This window comes from Cyprinus carpio, chromosome B1 (assembly GCF_018340385.1).
Source record: "Cyprinus carpio isolate SPL01 chromosome B1, ASM1834038v1, whole genome shotgun sequence".
Lineage (NCBI taxonomy): Eukaryota > Metazoa > Chordata > Actinopteri > Cypriniformes > Cyprinidae > Cyprinus > Cyprinus carpio.
The window spans coordinates 9597607-9613856 of record NC_056597.1 but is presented as its reverse complement, the minus strand read 5'-3'; the positions used below and the strand labels follow the sequence as shown (position 1 = coordinate 9613856).

Here is a 16250-nt window from a genome sequence, read left to right as displayed (position 1 = left end):
CTGAAACGCTGCTTTAATATGAACTAACATTATACAGAGACGATATGAAAAGAAAATACCACGTAAACTTTTCAGAAGACAGTCAGCTCCCCTCAGAAACACATTCATATAACATCCCAAATCAATATTGAGGATTTTCTTCCAATAGTTTGTGCATCATGAACAGTGAGTGATCTGCCTGCTACAGTATTTTTCTCTGTGCGTCCGTCGTGTTAACGCAACTGAAACGTTCGAGGCCAAGAAAGGTAGTAAGGAATGACCTTGCTGAAATAGTCCATGTGATATCAGTGATTCAGCCTTAATGTTATGAAGCTACTAGAATACTAAATGAAGGTCTAACAGGTTTGGAACGACATAAGGGTGAGTAATTAATGACATAATTTTCATTTTTGGGTGAACTATCACTTTAATTGTTTAGATTTACAACTCTGCATGTTCGCTGCTTAACATGGTTGGTTGGTTAAAAACATGGGTGATTTTCGCACTGGTCTAATCAAAAATAGCAAATTCTAAATGTAAACGTTAAATGTTTCCCTTACAGTCAATTTGCAATAACAGCTAAAAAAATTATAGCAATAATTTAACTCCATAAGTCAATGAAAATTAGAATTTTAAATTCAAACATAAGGTACAAAACAACTGGTTTGTAATATTAAAGGTGTTTATTCTCATTTGAAAATGTGCATTCTGGGCCGGAATGTCAGTGTTTGTTTTGGTTTGTGAAACCTGCCCACTGCCAGTTTACCCAATTGTATTTCGGCAATCCGGGTTGCCAGTTGGCGGAGAACACAGTGTATTTCATTTCGTTCATCGTCAAGTGTGCTTGTTCCTGTTTGTGTCGTCAATCTGGCAACCTACGTGTGCGTCAAGTCTGAGGAGGGGCCGGGTTAAAAAACCCTCTCCAATATTTTGAATTTGCACTGCAATACCTAGTTCAACCACTCAGTGTCAATCCTACATACACCACTTTTAAGCCTGTTAAAATTTTCACAATACCACCTTAACCAGCCAGATAACTAGGATCCAAAATGAACACTAGTCAATAACCAAATGAGATTAAAAATTAGACTTGTGAGTGTAGTTTGTAGCCAGTTGGCTTAACTGTTATAACTATTATAAAAAGTGCCATGGGGTTCAGCTGCAGAATGATAATTTGACCCTGGATAATGTATGACATGAACAATCCCATTTAAAGACTACGAAAATACACCAATCTTCAAATATCTTCTATATCTAAGCAATGTCAGCTGACAAACACGTTTAGAAACTTGAGAAGTGGTTGATCCCGTATGCTCTGGACCCTAAACAACAACACTGACCCAGCAGAGTGCAGGCACAAATTGGATAGTCAGAGACCTGACTCATGGCATTGAGGTTTGCTGCTCACTCGTTGGTGTGGCACAACTGATGCTTCATGTTGAATTACTCAAACTTGATAAACCCACACATTGTTATGCTGTGTGCAACCATGCAAGACAGATCAAACGGTCCACAAATTACAAAGGAGTGAGAGGTGTGTCTTGTGAAGACATGTATGTGTAATGTGTAAAATGAGTATTTCACAATTTAGCCTGAGACACTGTCTCGTGTGTGTGTGTGTACAGGTTTATATATCCTGGTGGGGACTTAAACCTGAATACACACAGACTCATGGGGACTCGTGTCACAGTGGGGACCTAAACTGACACAAAAGCTTATAAATCATACAGAATGTGTTTTTTGTAATGGGTAGGTTTAGGTGTAGGGTTGGTGTAGGGCGATAGAAAATACGGTTTGTGCAGTATAAAAACCATTATGTCTATGGAGAGTTCCTACAAGGATAGCTAACTAGATGTGTGTGTGTGTGTGTGTGTGTGTGTGTGTCCTGTTTTGGCTGCAGTAAGTCTAAATTTAAGTACAGAAAGAAAGCTTTGTTTCCATGCAGTTGTTAGTCAAGATATTAGTCTAATGTTTTACCAGGAACTTTGAGAAACACTGGTGATGTCTTGTGAAATTTTTGGGCAGTTTTGGTGGTTAGACATTTTTGCGTGTGCGTATGGTATGGTTATAGAGCAGCATGAACATTCTGACATACAGTAAGTCTATAAAAATTACGTAAATTATGACCGTTTTCTTTATTTAGAAGAATTATTCCTTGAAAGGGTGTCTTTGGTTTTAAAGTCAATGGTGAAGCAAGCCTTGTAGCTTCATTTATCAGCAAAGTGTGTCTTTACTCTCATTACAAAACATAATGTCACTTTAAATACAGGCCTCTGTGTTTGAAACTAAAATACGCATCTCTGCCAGTGCCTCTGTTTTGACAATAAGGCACCAAACCCGTATTTACCATCTCCATAATATATAGGTTGACGGAGATGTCAGTTTCCTGGAACAAGTGGCTTTTTGTGAACATTTTAAGGTCTATGTAATATATTTGTTATCAAAGCTATGGTGTATGTTTGGTACAGAAAACTTTAATGGTTTCGGAGTCTCTGACATAAATTTGACAATATTTTGCTTGGGTCAGCACCAGGGTTTGGCTGTACTAAGAGTTTGACCTTAGAATCAGTGTTTCCAGGGCGTGTTGTTTTTGGTTTGTGTTTTCTGAATGCTTTACTTTTGAAGGAATTCCCTCGGATCGACCAGGGAATTTTTAGGGAGTGTCAGTGGGCTTAACCTCCATGTGTGTGTGCTGTTAGCACGCCTTCTTGGTTTTCCCATAACACTAACAGATGCCCTTTCTGATTGTACATCCTAAGACCCCTTCAGCCACATTCCCTCCAAACTTCCAAAGCAAATCAGTGCTTTGCTCATATAAGAATTCCCCGTGCAAAAATACATACAAAGACAATAAAAACAAAGAAATATTAGCTATCTATGACAGATCCACATTACAAAATGATGATTGATGATGATGATTTTGTGGTTTATCTTGGTTCATCTTTATGTCATTGAGCCCAGGAAAATGTCCCCTATTGCTTATCACAGGAAACCACGTTTTTAAAACATCTGTACAATCAATGTGACGAGACAGTTAGGTACAACACCTCTGAAACACTTTACTCTGAAGGCATTTTGTAAGTTTAAAGGAGTTTAAAGGATGACCAAAAGACAGTGCCCAAGAAGTAAAGATGCACACACTTCAGCAGCTGAACTGCCTTTGGACTGTAGAAACACACCCTTTCTAAGTCTAAATCACCGCAATCGTTCATATGCACTGTGAACCGATGAGTAATGCATTCTTAGAAAACACTTGCTAACTTGTCATTTAGCAAATGGTTATTATCTCAAGCAATTTACAGTAATGGCATGGGCAGTCTTTCTGAAATACCTTTGTGTCTTTAGTGCCTGGGAAAGAGAATTTTAGTAATTCTGTCATTTCAGTTCACGCACAGCCCTTACATGGGAACAGACCTAGTGCAAACCTAGTGAAGAGACATTGTGATATGAACAACTGATTTATTTTCAAACTGAAATCACACTAATTCATATTTCAATACCATCTAGGCGGCTTCTTTTTTGGATTAAGATTTTCTGAGCAGTATGATTTGAATTTACTCAGAAATTTTCCACTGAGTCACATACTGAATATAAAACAGAAACTTCATTTGGGAAAGTGATGTCACTCACAATGACGTCCTGATTAGACCCACATGTGTGCTTTAGCTCAGGGGGTCACAGAGAATCAAGGCTCAGCGTACCTATAAACCAGCTAGCCTACAGCATGTTCATATAATTAGTAATCAGTATGTGACTTACTGTTTAGTCAAAAATTTGTATTGCGATATTTTATTTTTCTGCGATATATATTGCGATATGAAATCTAATTACATTTTTTCTTACAAACAAAAATGGGGTGAGCACACTTACATTCTCATTTTAAATGATTTAAACATCAGAGTATTATTTAAATTAGAGTAAATTATTTGTTTGTAACTTTAGGATATGGTTTGAATTGTTAACATATTAACTAACATGAACTTACCACGAGCAATACTTTTGTTACTATATTTATTAATCTTGGTTTATCTTAGTTTATAAAAACCCAGGGTGTTCATTGTTTGGTAATGTCACTTCACAGTGCATTAATTATGTTAACAAATACTTTTTGATTTCAACAATGAAGGCTATAGCCTAATTGTTGAAATTAACAATGTTGTAGAAGTGCAGTTTAGTAATAGTAAATGTTAAATAATGTAGTTAAATAGTTTAATAAATATAACATTATTGTAAAGTGTTACAGATTTTTTTTAAATACACCAATTTAGACGTCTCTCGTGAGTTCAGTGTTGGACAGGTCAGTTTCATTAAATTGAATCGGTTCAAAGGAATCATTAGTTCGCGAATCAGACGTGTATGGCACGTGTTGTGTAATTATCTCGGCAGTTTAGGATATCGCACAAGATTTGACAACACAGAAAACATTTCATCACTGGATAGGTTTTTTATTTTTTTTTTCCGACACCATCGTGTCAATTGATTTTGATTAATATGCGCGAGGGAGAGAGAAAGACAGCGCTCGTGTTGAAGACGGTGAAGTTGAGCGCGCGCGGCCGGGGCGCGCTCTCTCTCTCGCTCACTCTTCTTATATGCGCCCTGTTAAACTGACAGGACTTAAAAACCCATGCAAATGATAAACTTTCACTCTATGATGGTTAAACTGTGCAATTAATCCGCGAATCACATTCGTCAAGGGCCGGGGAGCAGCCCGTACGGTTAATGAATAACGGGTCAACTACGACAGCCTACATCGCACATCCTAGCGATGTGACTATCGTGGATTTCGTACATCGCGATATCTATGCTTAAACGACACATCGTGCCGCCCTAATTAGTAATCAGTACTGTATTTGTGGTTTTTTGGGGGAAGTTGTTGTGCTTAGGTCACTTTTCTTTTCCCAATGCCAACAAATTAGCCTGGTTGTGAGGAAGAGGTCTAATCAAATAAAGTATTTTGGTGCTAATTTATATACAGTATGGATGGATGGACGGATGGATGGATTCCTTTTTATTAGACACACAATGGAATGCATTATTGTGTAGACCAGTATCTAAAACTCAGAGATCATGCTGATCCTTGTCAATAAAAGGCAGTGCAGTGTGTAACAAACTAATGAATGTAGCCTTAATGTAGCCTGAAGTATTTTTTTTTTTTGGGGGGGGGGGGGGTGCAGATCAACAGATTACAGATTCTTTGCATGTAAATCTTTATCTTCCTCCTTGAGGCAAAAAGCCAAGCTAGATAAAGCAAGCTCATTCCTTACTATGATGTTCCTAAAAATCAGCACATAAAAAGCACATTTAATCTGTATGATCTGTAGTGTAGTGTTGACTTACTGTATCTGTGAATTGAGCATATGTATGAACATAAACTACTATTAACATATAAGTTAATATCCTAATAAATAAATAAATTACAGAAGTTTTGTTTTGACTGCTTAAAGCATTCAGATGAATGTACATCATTAGCACCTGTGCAAAACAGATAACAGTCGCCAGCTGGCCATGAGAATGAAACTCCAATAAGATAAATATTAATAATGGGACTGAATAAATACCAGTGCAATCTCAGTATTCCGCACAGACATTCCCCAGTACTCTCAACCAAGTCCTTTTAAGGCATGCTGGGAGAAATCCTGGAAATGGTCAAGAGGCCCATCTCTGCACTTTTACAGACACATTTATCTATTACTATAATAATTGAGTTTTGGTTTTCTCTCTCTTCTTTCTGCAAAAAAGGACACACAGCAACTGAGACCTTTATTAGACTAAATTGAGAGTGCAAGTTAAAAGAGTGCCAAGTCTCAAGGAGGAAGACCTTTTATAACAAAAATATGCAATGGGATGTGGGGTTTGATGGTAAAAATGAACAGATGGAGACGGCTTTGTGGTAATAGTGATAGGTTTATGGGAAGGTTCAGGTCAAGTCCATTCTGAACTAATAAAGGCAAGGCACACGACTTGTTCTTCAGGTTCACACAGTCTCAAAATGTCACTCAAATTGTGCTCTTTCTTTTAAACAATTCTTGGCTTCTGAACAATGGTTCTGAATGATGTTTTAATGATATGAATGGTATTTGATAATATAAGCTCATGTAGATAGTATATACAAAGTGTAGCTAATTCCCAAGCATTATCAATTCACAAAGTAGAATTAATATAATAATGCATTAACTGACAGAAGAAAATCCATTGATATAGTAAAAAAAAAAAAGAAAAAAAGGAAATAATGAGAGAGAGAGAGAGAGAGACAGAGACAGAGAGAGAGAGAGAGAGAGACAGAGACAGAGAGAGAGAGAAAGAGAAAGAGAGAGAGAGAGTTAGGAAACGTGTTTAGGCTGATAACCAATCCTTAAATACATAGAGGCCCAAGTTAAAGTACAATTATATTAACTCTTATTATGCATAACTAAAGAATGGGACAGAGTTGGGTAATTTAACTCAATCTGAAGACTTTGTTCACACAGTTTACGAATTCATAAAATTTCAATGTGTATTTATCTGTGTGCACCAGTTACAACTGTAGTGCTATTTTCTGATTTTTATAATTTATCTTGATACTTAAGTTCAGAGTGAGAGTGAAAGACGATGGTATGGATTTATTTTTGCTGGAAGTCTAATTAGAGAATTATTTGACCGAGGACTGGGATTGCAGTATAGTTTCAGACCAAAGTCAGACCGATCTGTTTTTGCTTCAAATATCAAAATTATACAGTCTAATTCAGATTAAAAAATGCTCAAGGTGCTTGTACGCTGCATCTTTGGATGATGATTAAAATGCAGTGGTTGCCTCTCATTTTAAATGGAAAGAGCACAGACAAAGCCTTAGTTTGTATATATGAAGAGATTTATTTTATTTGTGTAACTTTCTTATTGTTTTAAAATTTCAATTTAGTATTGTTATATTTCAATTTCACACAGAAACGTGCTGCAATAGACAATTAAAAGGCCACCTTCTCATTTACTATATAATGTCTTCAATCTCATTTTGTAAAAAAAAAATGTGAAAAAACCGAATCGTGCAATTAAAAATCATGAATCGAATCGTGAGTTGAGTGAATCGTTACATCCCTATCAATCCCATTACAAGCAAAGTTTTTAAAGGCCATTTCAAAAGGTCCCCAAGATACCTAATTTTAGTCAAATTTTACAGCAGCAATGTATGCATCCTTGATCCATAAAACATGTTAATGCATTGTAATACAATCTAATCAGTCCAATTCGTTTTTCAATTCCGTTTTTTTTTTTTTTTTTTTACTTCACACAACAAAATGTCCTATGTTTAAAATTTCTGTCTTTTTTATATTACAGCTGTGACACTAAGGGCACAGTTAACCATCAACCAAAATTACGAGCAGGACTGTGTTTATCTCTTTGTCCAATCTTTCCTGTTCCTCTCACTGATCTTTTCCAGACCTCTCTTTTTTCCCTCTCTCCCTCACTCACTCTCTCTTTCTTTTCCTCTCCTAAGGCCTCTTTTGGCTTAAACCTCACCAAGTTTATTAAGCACAATATTTTTTGTCAGCACATGACATCACCCTCAACCCTCTGGGCTCAGTTTTAGCATTAATTCTACAAATGCGTTAGAGATGTGATCATTCCTGTGGAACACCACTGCAGCCGATCTAGGGCTGAAACACGTCTACATGCTGAACTGAGATAGAAGTCTTTGGTCTTCAATCCTCACTTGAAAGCGATAAGGCCACGACAAATCTAGTCTTTGCTAAGCTAGTAGAAGAACGTGTTACTTCATTAAAACAAACTGATATAAGAGTTTAGGCGAGTATTCTAAGTGAATTTGAGAAGGCATAACTCAACAAAAGGTAAATATTTTGGCCTCACAAACCAACCTTCAACATTAGATGAAGAAAACACCAATTTTAAAATGTTAGTTTACACTCATGTTGTTCTAAACTTTATTAAACTTTTTGCTAATTTTCTAAACACAAATGAAGATACTGATTGGAACCTGAGATAGATTTTTACTCGCATATAAAAAATATTTTAAAAATATCTTAATTTGTGTTTTGAAGATGAAGGAAAGTCTTACGGGTCTGAAGCAACATGAGGGTAATGGAAGTTTTTTTTGGATGGAAATACCGTCTGTTCAATAGGTTACTGCTGTGTACCTAACTGTTGGTCATTCAGTCAACAAGACATTTAAGCGATGCCTTTCAAAAAAAGTTTCCAACAAACAAAATATTCTGGAAAACATGGAAAAAGAAAATGAGATGCGACTTACAACCTTGAGACAGAACAGTGCATTGAATGGACTGTACATCACTCACATCACATATATTTTTTTAATTGCATAAAATGAAATGTAGTGTCTACCTGACTAAGGCCTGTGGTGATGATGTTACATAAACACCAACAATAAAACTTAGTGTTCTGTGCAAGCTAAAGAAGAAGCATCTGCACAACACATGAAGCTCATTTCTGACTTCCATCTCTTCTCCTGAAAAAACCTTCCCTTTCCATGATCTCATATCCACTTTAATTCCATTTTAATGAAATATTATGACAATGTTTGGCAGACAATGCATTGAGATTACTGGGAGACTGTTGCCAATCTCAATTTTTGGCAAGACTTGAGAACATCTCACAGACTTATAAAAAGTAAAACGTGACATGCAGAGAGCAAAGACTAAACTGTCTATTTGCTTTGCTTTGAAGACATCAGTGTGCAGATTTTTGCCTCCAGTGTCCTGAAATGTGGAAATAATTTTAACGTTTCAGCAGAGAAAAAACAAATCCTGCAGAAGCTGATGTATGTATTTCCCCCCGTTATTGCAAAGGTGCCATTGGCTGTGGAATACAAAACCCGCTATTTGTTTCCTATGGACATAGATGAACAAGGATCACATCTCCTCTGGGGAGAGGGGAGGATACAAGGACAAGTCAAAAGGTTGTGTGACAAAGACTGGCTGCTCTGCAGAGGAAACAGACAAACACAGGAGCGCATCCTCTGAGTCCTTCTCATCCACTGCTGTTCCACAGCCGCTGACAGCCTGGTTGTCACACGTCCCTCTGAATCAAGGATTCCATGGCCAAATACATCCTCCCAAACTTCCAAAAGGTGGAAAAATTAGGCATCAAGACTTCAGTTACGCTAAGCTGCAGACTACCAGATTAATCTCTGGATTCTTGTTACATAACACAAAACTAGAGAATGTGCCAACACAAAAGTTTGAAAGTCTTCTGAAGAGACATAATCACTTTATATGAAGAAGAGATTTAATCACATAAACATTGATCAACACATAGATAGTGCACATTAAATATGATAAAGCTAAGTTGTGCTTGCAAGATGCACAAGAACCTGTGAGGTTTGTTTTTGTGCATCAAGCAAGTATGGTTAAGCTACCACTGACCATGTTTAATGTGCTCTATGTTAAAAAAATAAATAAATACATTTGTTAATTAAATAAAGTGATTGTGTCTCTTCAGATGTCTTTGATTAAACTGCTTGATTATTATTATTTATTTATTTTTTTACAATGTCTTTATTAGTTATTTTAAGTATATATTGTATCTTTTGTGTTTTAAAGATAAGGGTAAGTGATTATAGATTTTTTAATTAATTTATTTTATTTTATTAACTATTCCTTTATAAACAAGTTCTGCTTATTTTGCTGCCAATCATTATTGCGCTAAAGAAAAGACATTGCACTAAAGAAGAGTTGTAATTTTTGTGGTTGTTATTTTTCAATGAAGTTTGTATTTCAGAAAACAAGTATGCAAAAATTTATTTGGTTGATTTAAAAAGATTTCAAAAACAAGAAAAACAAGCACAGGCAGAAGAACTGGTCTCTTTTGTGGTTATTTGCCTCGGGGACATGGCCAATTCTGCTCAAGATGACGCTTGAAAACTCTTTAATCAAGCAAGCAGTAACTAACAAAGCCAGTTACTAAAACATTAAGGAATGCTCCAGACACTGCCTGCTTTAGAAAGTCAAATGTCAGTGAAAAGTCAATTGAAGTATGTATGTATGCCAAGCAAAACTCTGCTAACATGGTGACCAACTGTTTGTGTGATATTCTGTTTTGACAAAATTCTTGTCATGTTATTTTGTTGCCAACAAACATAAGATAACCATCAAGTGTTATTTGTTACTAAGGCCAATAAAGTGACCAACACTTATACTGAAATGCTTAATTCTGAAGTATGTAATAATTCTGAATTATGACCATAGCAGTTGTCTGTCTGAAGGATGCATGCTCCATTGCTAATAACACAGTTGTGGAAGCGCGTCTAATTTGCAGTGCTCACTGCATTCAATAAAGTGGCCAACCAAAGGTGTTAACTAAGTGTGCTTTCACATAAGAGGTGTTTGTGGTCCATATGCGGCCCACCCTAAATAATAAACATCTATCAACAACATATTTTATGCATTTTTGGCATACTCCCATTCAAACAAAACAAAGCAAAACAAAACATCAGTAAGGTGTTTTTTTTAATGTTTTTTTTTCAAAGAAGTTTCTTATGCCGATCAACGCTGCGTTTATTTGATGAAAAATACAGAAAAAATAATAATAATTGTAATATTGTAAAATATTATTATGATATAAAATAATGGTTTTCTATTTCTATTTCAATATACATTCCAGTCTTCAGTGTCACACGATCCTTCAGAAATCATTCTAATATGCTGATTTATTATCAGTGCTGGAAACTGTTGTGCTGCTTATTTATTTATTTATTTATTTTTTGGAAACTGTGATACTTATTTATTTATTTTTTTCAGGATTCTTTGATGAATAAAAAGTTAAAAAGAACAGCATTTATTTTAAATAGAAATACTTTCTAACAATAAACACTACAGTTCAACAGTTTGGGGTTAGTGAATATTTATTCTTTCTTTTTTTTGAACGAAATTAAAACTTTTATTCATCAAGGATGTGTTAAATTGATAAAAAGTGATAGCAAAATACTTATATTGTTAGAAAAAAAAATTATATATATATATATATATATATATATATATATATATATATATACACACACACACACACACACACACTTACATACATACATATATACTGTATATTATATATATATATATATATATATATATATATATATATATATATATATATATATATATATATATATATATATATATATATATATATAGAATAAAGGCTGTTCTTTTTAACTTTTTATTTATAAAAGTATCCCAAGTCCCCCCAAAAATATTTGGCAGCACAACTGTCGCCAACATAGATCATTCTAATAATAAATCACCATATTAAAATCATTTCTGAAGGATCATGTGACACTGAAAGGGGTCCTATTATGCTTTTTCACTTTTTGAATTTTAGTCAGTGTGTAGTGTGTATGTTTGGGCATAAAAAAAGATCTACAAAGTTACAAATCTCAAAGTCCACTCCAAAGGGAGATATTTAGGTTTTTTTGTTTTTTTGTTTTTTTAAATCCCTTTTTAAGAACAACAACAAACGGCTCATTTGGACTACAGCTTTTTTTTTTCGATGTCACAAAGCGGCCCATTAGAATATTATTAAAATAATTACTGCCTATGGAAATTCGAATGGTTGGGGGTTGGGGAGGGTCAAGGTTGTGGTTAGTCTCGCGTAGCCAGACTTTCAGACTGATGGCTGAAGGTCTGAAATCCATGGCAGCTTTCACTGGCCAAGGCCCACCCATGAGGCCGTTTGACCGACATGCCAAACAACCAATCACAGTTCGTTTCATTCAGCATCACGTTTCAGGGCGTGGAAATGTCACCACAATAACAGACTCTCGTTTGTATTTTAAAGATTCCATACTGCAAACTTTAAATATTTCACATACTTTCGTCAACATATCAGTTGATACTGATAAGCGCTCGTCATCATAGTTGTAAACATGACAGCTTTCTTCCTTCGTGAGGGGGTTTGGCATCACGGTATCTTTGTTTCCAGGCAGAACATTAAAGACTGCGACACACACATCTCCCGGAAATCCTGTATAATTCAACCAATCTGATGACGACTCTGAAACACCTGAAGTGTTTCCACTTTTGTGTGTCATATGCATCAGACGTTCAGCCAACAGTCCATGGGCATGACGCCTGACGCTGAGACTCTGAGCTGGTTGAGTGCATCAGACAAGACGACGACGAAGAAGAAGTGCTGCTGTAGCGTCAAGTTTTCACAAGTTATTACACATGCACCTGAATAGTTATGTATGTAAATATGTATGTTACAATTATGAAAACATTTTTAAGATAAATCGCTGACAGTACAGTACTGGACAATGATGTAATCTGCAGAATTTACACTTCAATTATGAGACTACAGTGTTTCCCATACATTGAGTGTGGGTATTTTTGTATTTTTTATATCTCTGTATTTATGATGGTGTCTTAATGTATTTGGAAATTTGATTTTCATTTCATCTTGCACGTAATGTCTGATAAAGCAGCATTTGTGAGTGGAGCGCTGCTTTGTGTACAGCAGTTATTTGGGAAACCTCGATCTCTACCACTTCAACAGTGGCAGAGAATGAATTGGCTATATATATCAGAGCTGGGTAGATTACTTATGAATTGTAATCAGTTACTGATTACAGATTACATGACAAAATTTGTAGTCAGTAATATAATCTCTTAGATTACACATTTTTGGTAACGTAATCTGATTACTTTTGGATTACATTTAGATTACATTTGTGCTAACCCTTATTTGATATCACATATAATGAATTAGCCTAATCTTGTGCTATTTTGACAGATAAAAGATATATATATATATATATATATATATATATATATATATATATATAGATATATATATATAATATATATAAATATTCCAAAAAATATATTTAATTCACCAACAAGAGCCACAATTGCTTCTTTTTCAAGTGCAAAGTATGGAAAGTTAATACTTAAAAAAATACTAACACTAATGTACCTTGCTGTAAGTGTTTGCTAGTAACACTGAATAAAACAAAATCACATCTTATGATTTTAAAGCATATTTACTTATAATTAAGTAAATTTAGAAAACAGCTACATTACAAAAACCAACATTGAAAAACATGAAATTCACAGCAATATAATTGCTAGGTCAAATATTAAATTAAAAAAAAAAAAAAAAAAAACACTAGAAGTGTATATGACTGTATCAATGAAAAACATCAAACAATAGCTACATTGCAAACATAAATTCTGAAAAAGACTAAATTCACACAGCAATGAGATTTCTATCCATCTCAAAACATTTTAAGTGCATAGTACTAATGAGGAAAAGACACAAAACGATGTAGTACACATGCCAGACCAGCATGTGGCGCTGAAATTCTGCCACAGAGACACACTAAGAACGGAGAAGACATGGACTATGCACATAAACCTTGCGCTCGGTATACAAACGAACATGGAACAATACATTTATTAATTTGTGTTAATGTTAGTTAATAAAAAGACAATCGTTCAGTGTTTGTTCATGTTTTTGCTGTTACGTGACGTAGCATTGTTTGACTAGGGACCAGACGTGGGCTGTTGACGTCATCATTTCAGAAAATATACGGATTTGTTGTCCAGACGAAAATGCAAAGGCGGCGTTTTCAAATTTATCCACTCTGGGACCCGGTTTCAAAAAATATCGGTTTCACTCTCCCAAAATGCCAGATCCGTGTGGACGAAACACCTATACGATACAAAATGTATGCATATACAGCGAAATGCGTCTCCGTGTGGACGGGGCCTCGAAGTGCATAAGGTAGTAACAATGAAGAAAAATCAACATTACAAAAAATATATCAAAGAACATGACATTCCCAGCAATAACTTTGCTAGGTCAAAGATTTCCGTGGACAGCAAATTAATCTGCGGTAGGCAGATTTTACACTGAACAGTGACATTTTCCCGTGACTTTCTTTAAAAATTAAATGATGTATTTATATCCAGTGATTAAAGGCTGCTTTACCCGCTTTTTTCCATTATCTTGTTGCTGATTTCTTCTGAGCGCGATTCTGACACCCCTCCCCCTCTCCGCTGGAAAAACTTGGAAGAATCACGAACGTATATAAGCGGCAGGTTTATTAGGAAAAAATATAAACGTTAAAAAAGGAAATTTAGGAGAATAAATAAATTTTTAACCACTTATTACCATTGTGTAAATAATATGTAATCATGTAATCCATAAAAAAGTAACTGTAATCTGATTACGAGTATTTTAAAAAGTAGTTTACTCTAATTACAAGTATTTGAGATTTGGAATCTGATTACGTAATCCAGATTACATGTAATCCATTACTACCCAGCTCTGTATATATGCTCTAATTACAAGTACTTGAGATTTGGAATCTACACTGGAGTAGGAGTAGTGTAGGAGATCCCTGCAATAGTTTAGGTGTAGTTGATGTTATAATGTTAGAATTAAAAAACAATAAACATAATACAAATGCACTTATCGGTACATAGTAAATGCAGTTATTTTAAGCGGTTGTTTACATCCTATCTAAAACGTGATTTAGCCCAAAAAACAAACAACAACAACAAAAACAATAATGTCACCACTCTAATATGAAATATGTAACCACTCTTATCCGTGCGTGCAAAGGTTCTGCACGATCATCTTGCTCAATATTCTCAGGGTCTGAATCCAGCTCAAATTGATATGGCAATATTGATGCCATCCTTAACCATACCGGAGCAGATGGAACTTGCTGCTTTGGCAAGGGGTGGGGCAGTATTGAAACGCTGACTAAGCTGTTCACCAATCACAACACACTGGGACAGCTAACCAATCACATCGCATTCCATTTTTCGGAAGGCGGGCCTTCATCAAACCCGGAACTAACCAACCAACCCGTTTGTGCCAGGCTGGGGAGAAAGGTATTGTAATAATGTAAATTATTTGAAAAACAATGCGTTTTTCGAACCACCAAGCATGGGAGCATGTTCTAGTACACCCCCAAAACAAAATCAAGACTTTGTAAAAGACCATAATAGGACCCCTTTAAGACTGGAGTAATGGCTGCTGGAAATTCAGCTTTGCATCACAGAAATAAATTATATTTTAAAGGATATTAAAACAGAAACCATTATTTTATACTGTAATAACATGTTTTTTTCTGTATTTTTGATTAAATAAATGCAGCCTTGATGAGTATAAAAGACTTCTTTAAAAAACATTACAAGTCTTACTGATCCCAAACTTTTGAACGGCAGTATACGTAACTAAAGTGTGAACTCTGAAGAGGATATGGAGTTATTTGGGATATGGTCTAAAGCTTCAAATGTTTCCACTTACTAGTGATCCCAACGGTGCAGCTCAGATTTTAAAAATGAAATCATGAACAGAGATCTTCAATGCTTAAACTGGCTTCTATTTGTTCTTACAGATTACTGGTCGCTACAGTACTGACATATGGATCAGACATATACACCTCCATTCAAACTCCAAATATTTAATTTCCATTGTAGAAAGAATCCAACAGGTTTGTTTACCTGTTATATCTTCGAAAGGTGGCTACTTTGACAACTCATATTTTTTTATTATTATTTTATTTATATTATTTTATTATATAATTAAACAACAATTCCATGATTTCTTTTTTAATTGTTTATTTTTATGCTTTCATTTCAAAGTACATTAAGATATCACAAAGAATACATTTCTTTAAAAATTGGATTGAAAAAAATAAGCAGACAATTTTGACAAATCACATATCAAAATAATAATGATGATGATGATGATATGAATAATATTAATTATTATTAATAATAATATTAATTATTATTATTAATGCAGCATTACCTTCAGAAAATACAATGGACATAAATATTGCAAAATGCCAAGAGGAAGTCATTTATCTGTCTGTAGTATAAAGTGTGCATTCCAAACTGATTGAACAGACTTACTGAATTGAAAACTAGGTACAATTATCAATACTTTAAGCACTGTACTAAAAAATGTAAAAAAAAAAAAAAAAAAACATTGTGTATAAAAAAATATAAAAAATAAAAAAAAATAGATATTACCTAAATCAATCTAAGGGCCCGCCAATGGTCAGTTCATTAGTTATGTATGTTATTATTTATTATTGCTTTATGTTTCCTATGTTTTAAGCCAAGTAAAACTACTCTGACCAATCCATGATTATTATGTGGGCTGTACCACGAGCCTGCTGTCCTGCACATTAATTTAGCCATATTTAGCATTATCTAGAAGTTATGACACTATTAGTGCATCACACACACACACACACAATACTGAAAAAAGAAAGAGGAACCAAGCACAAAATCTAAAAAATACAT

At 34.7% G+C, this 16250-nt stretch overlaps 1 protein-coding gene across 2 annotated transcripts in view; it reads right to left on the bottom strand.

Moving 5' to 3' along the window:
* Nucleotides 1–16250, bottom strand: part of arhgap10 (Rho GTPase activating protein 10) — a 73529-nt gene that overhangs the window by 55717 nt on the left and 1562 nt on the right. The window lies entirely within an intron of this gene.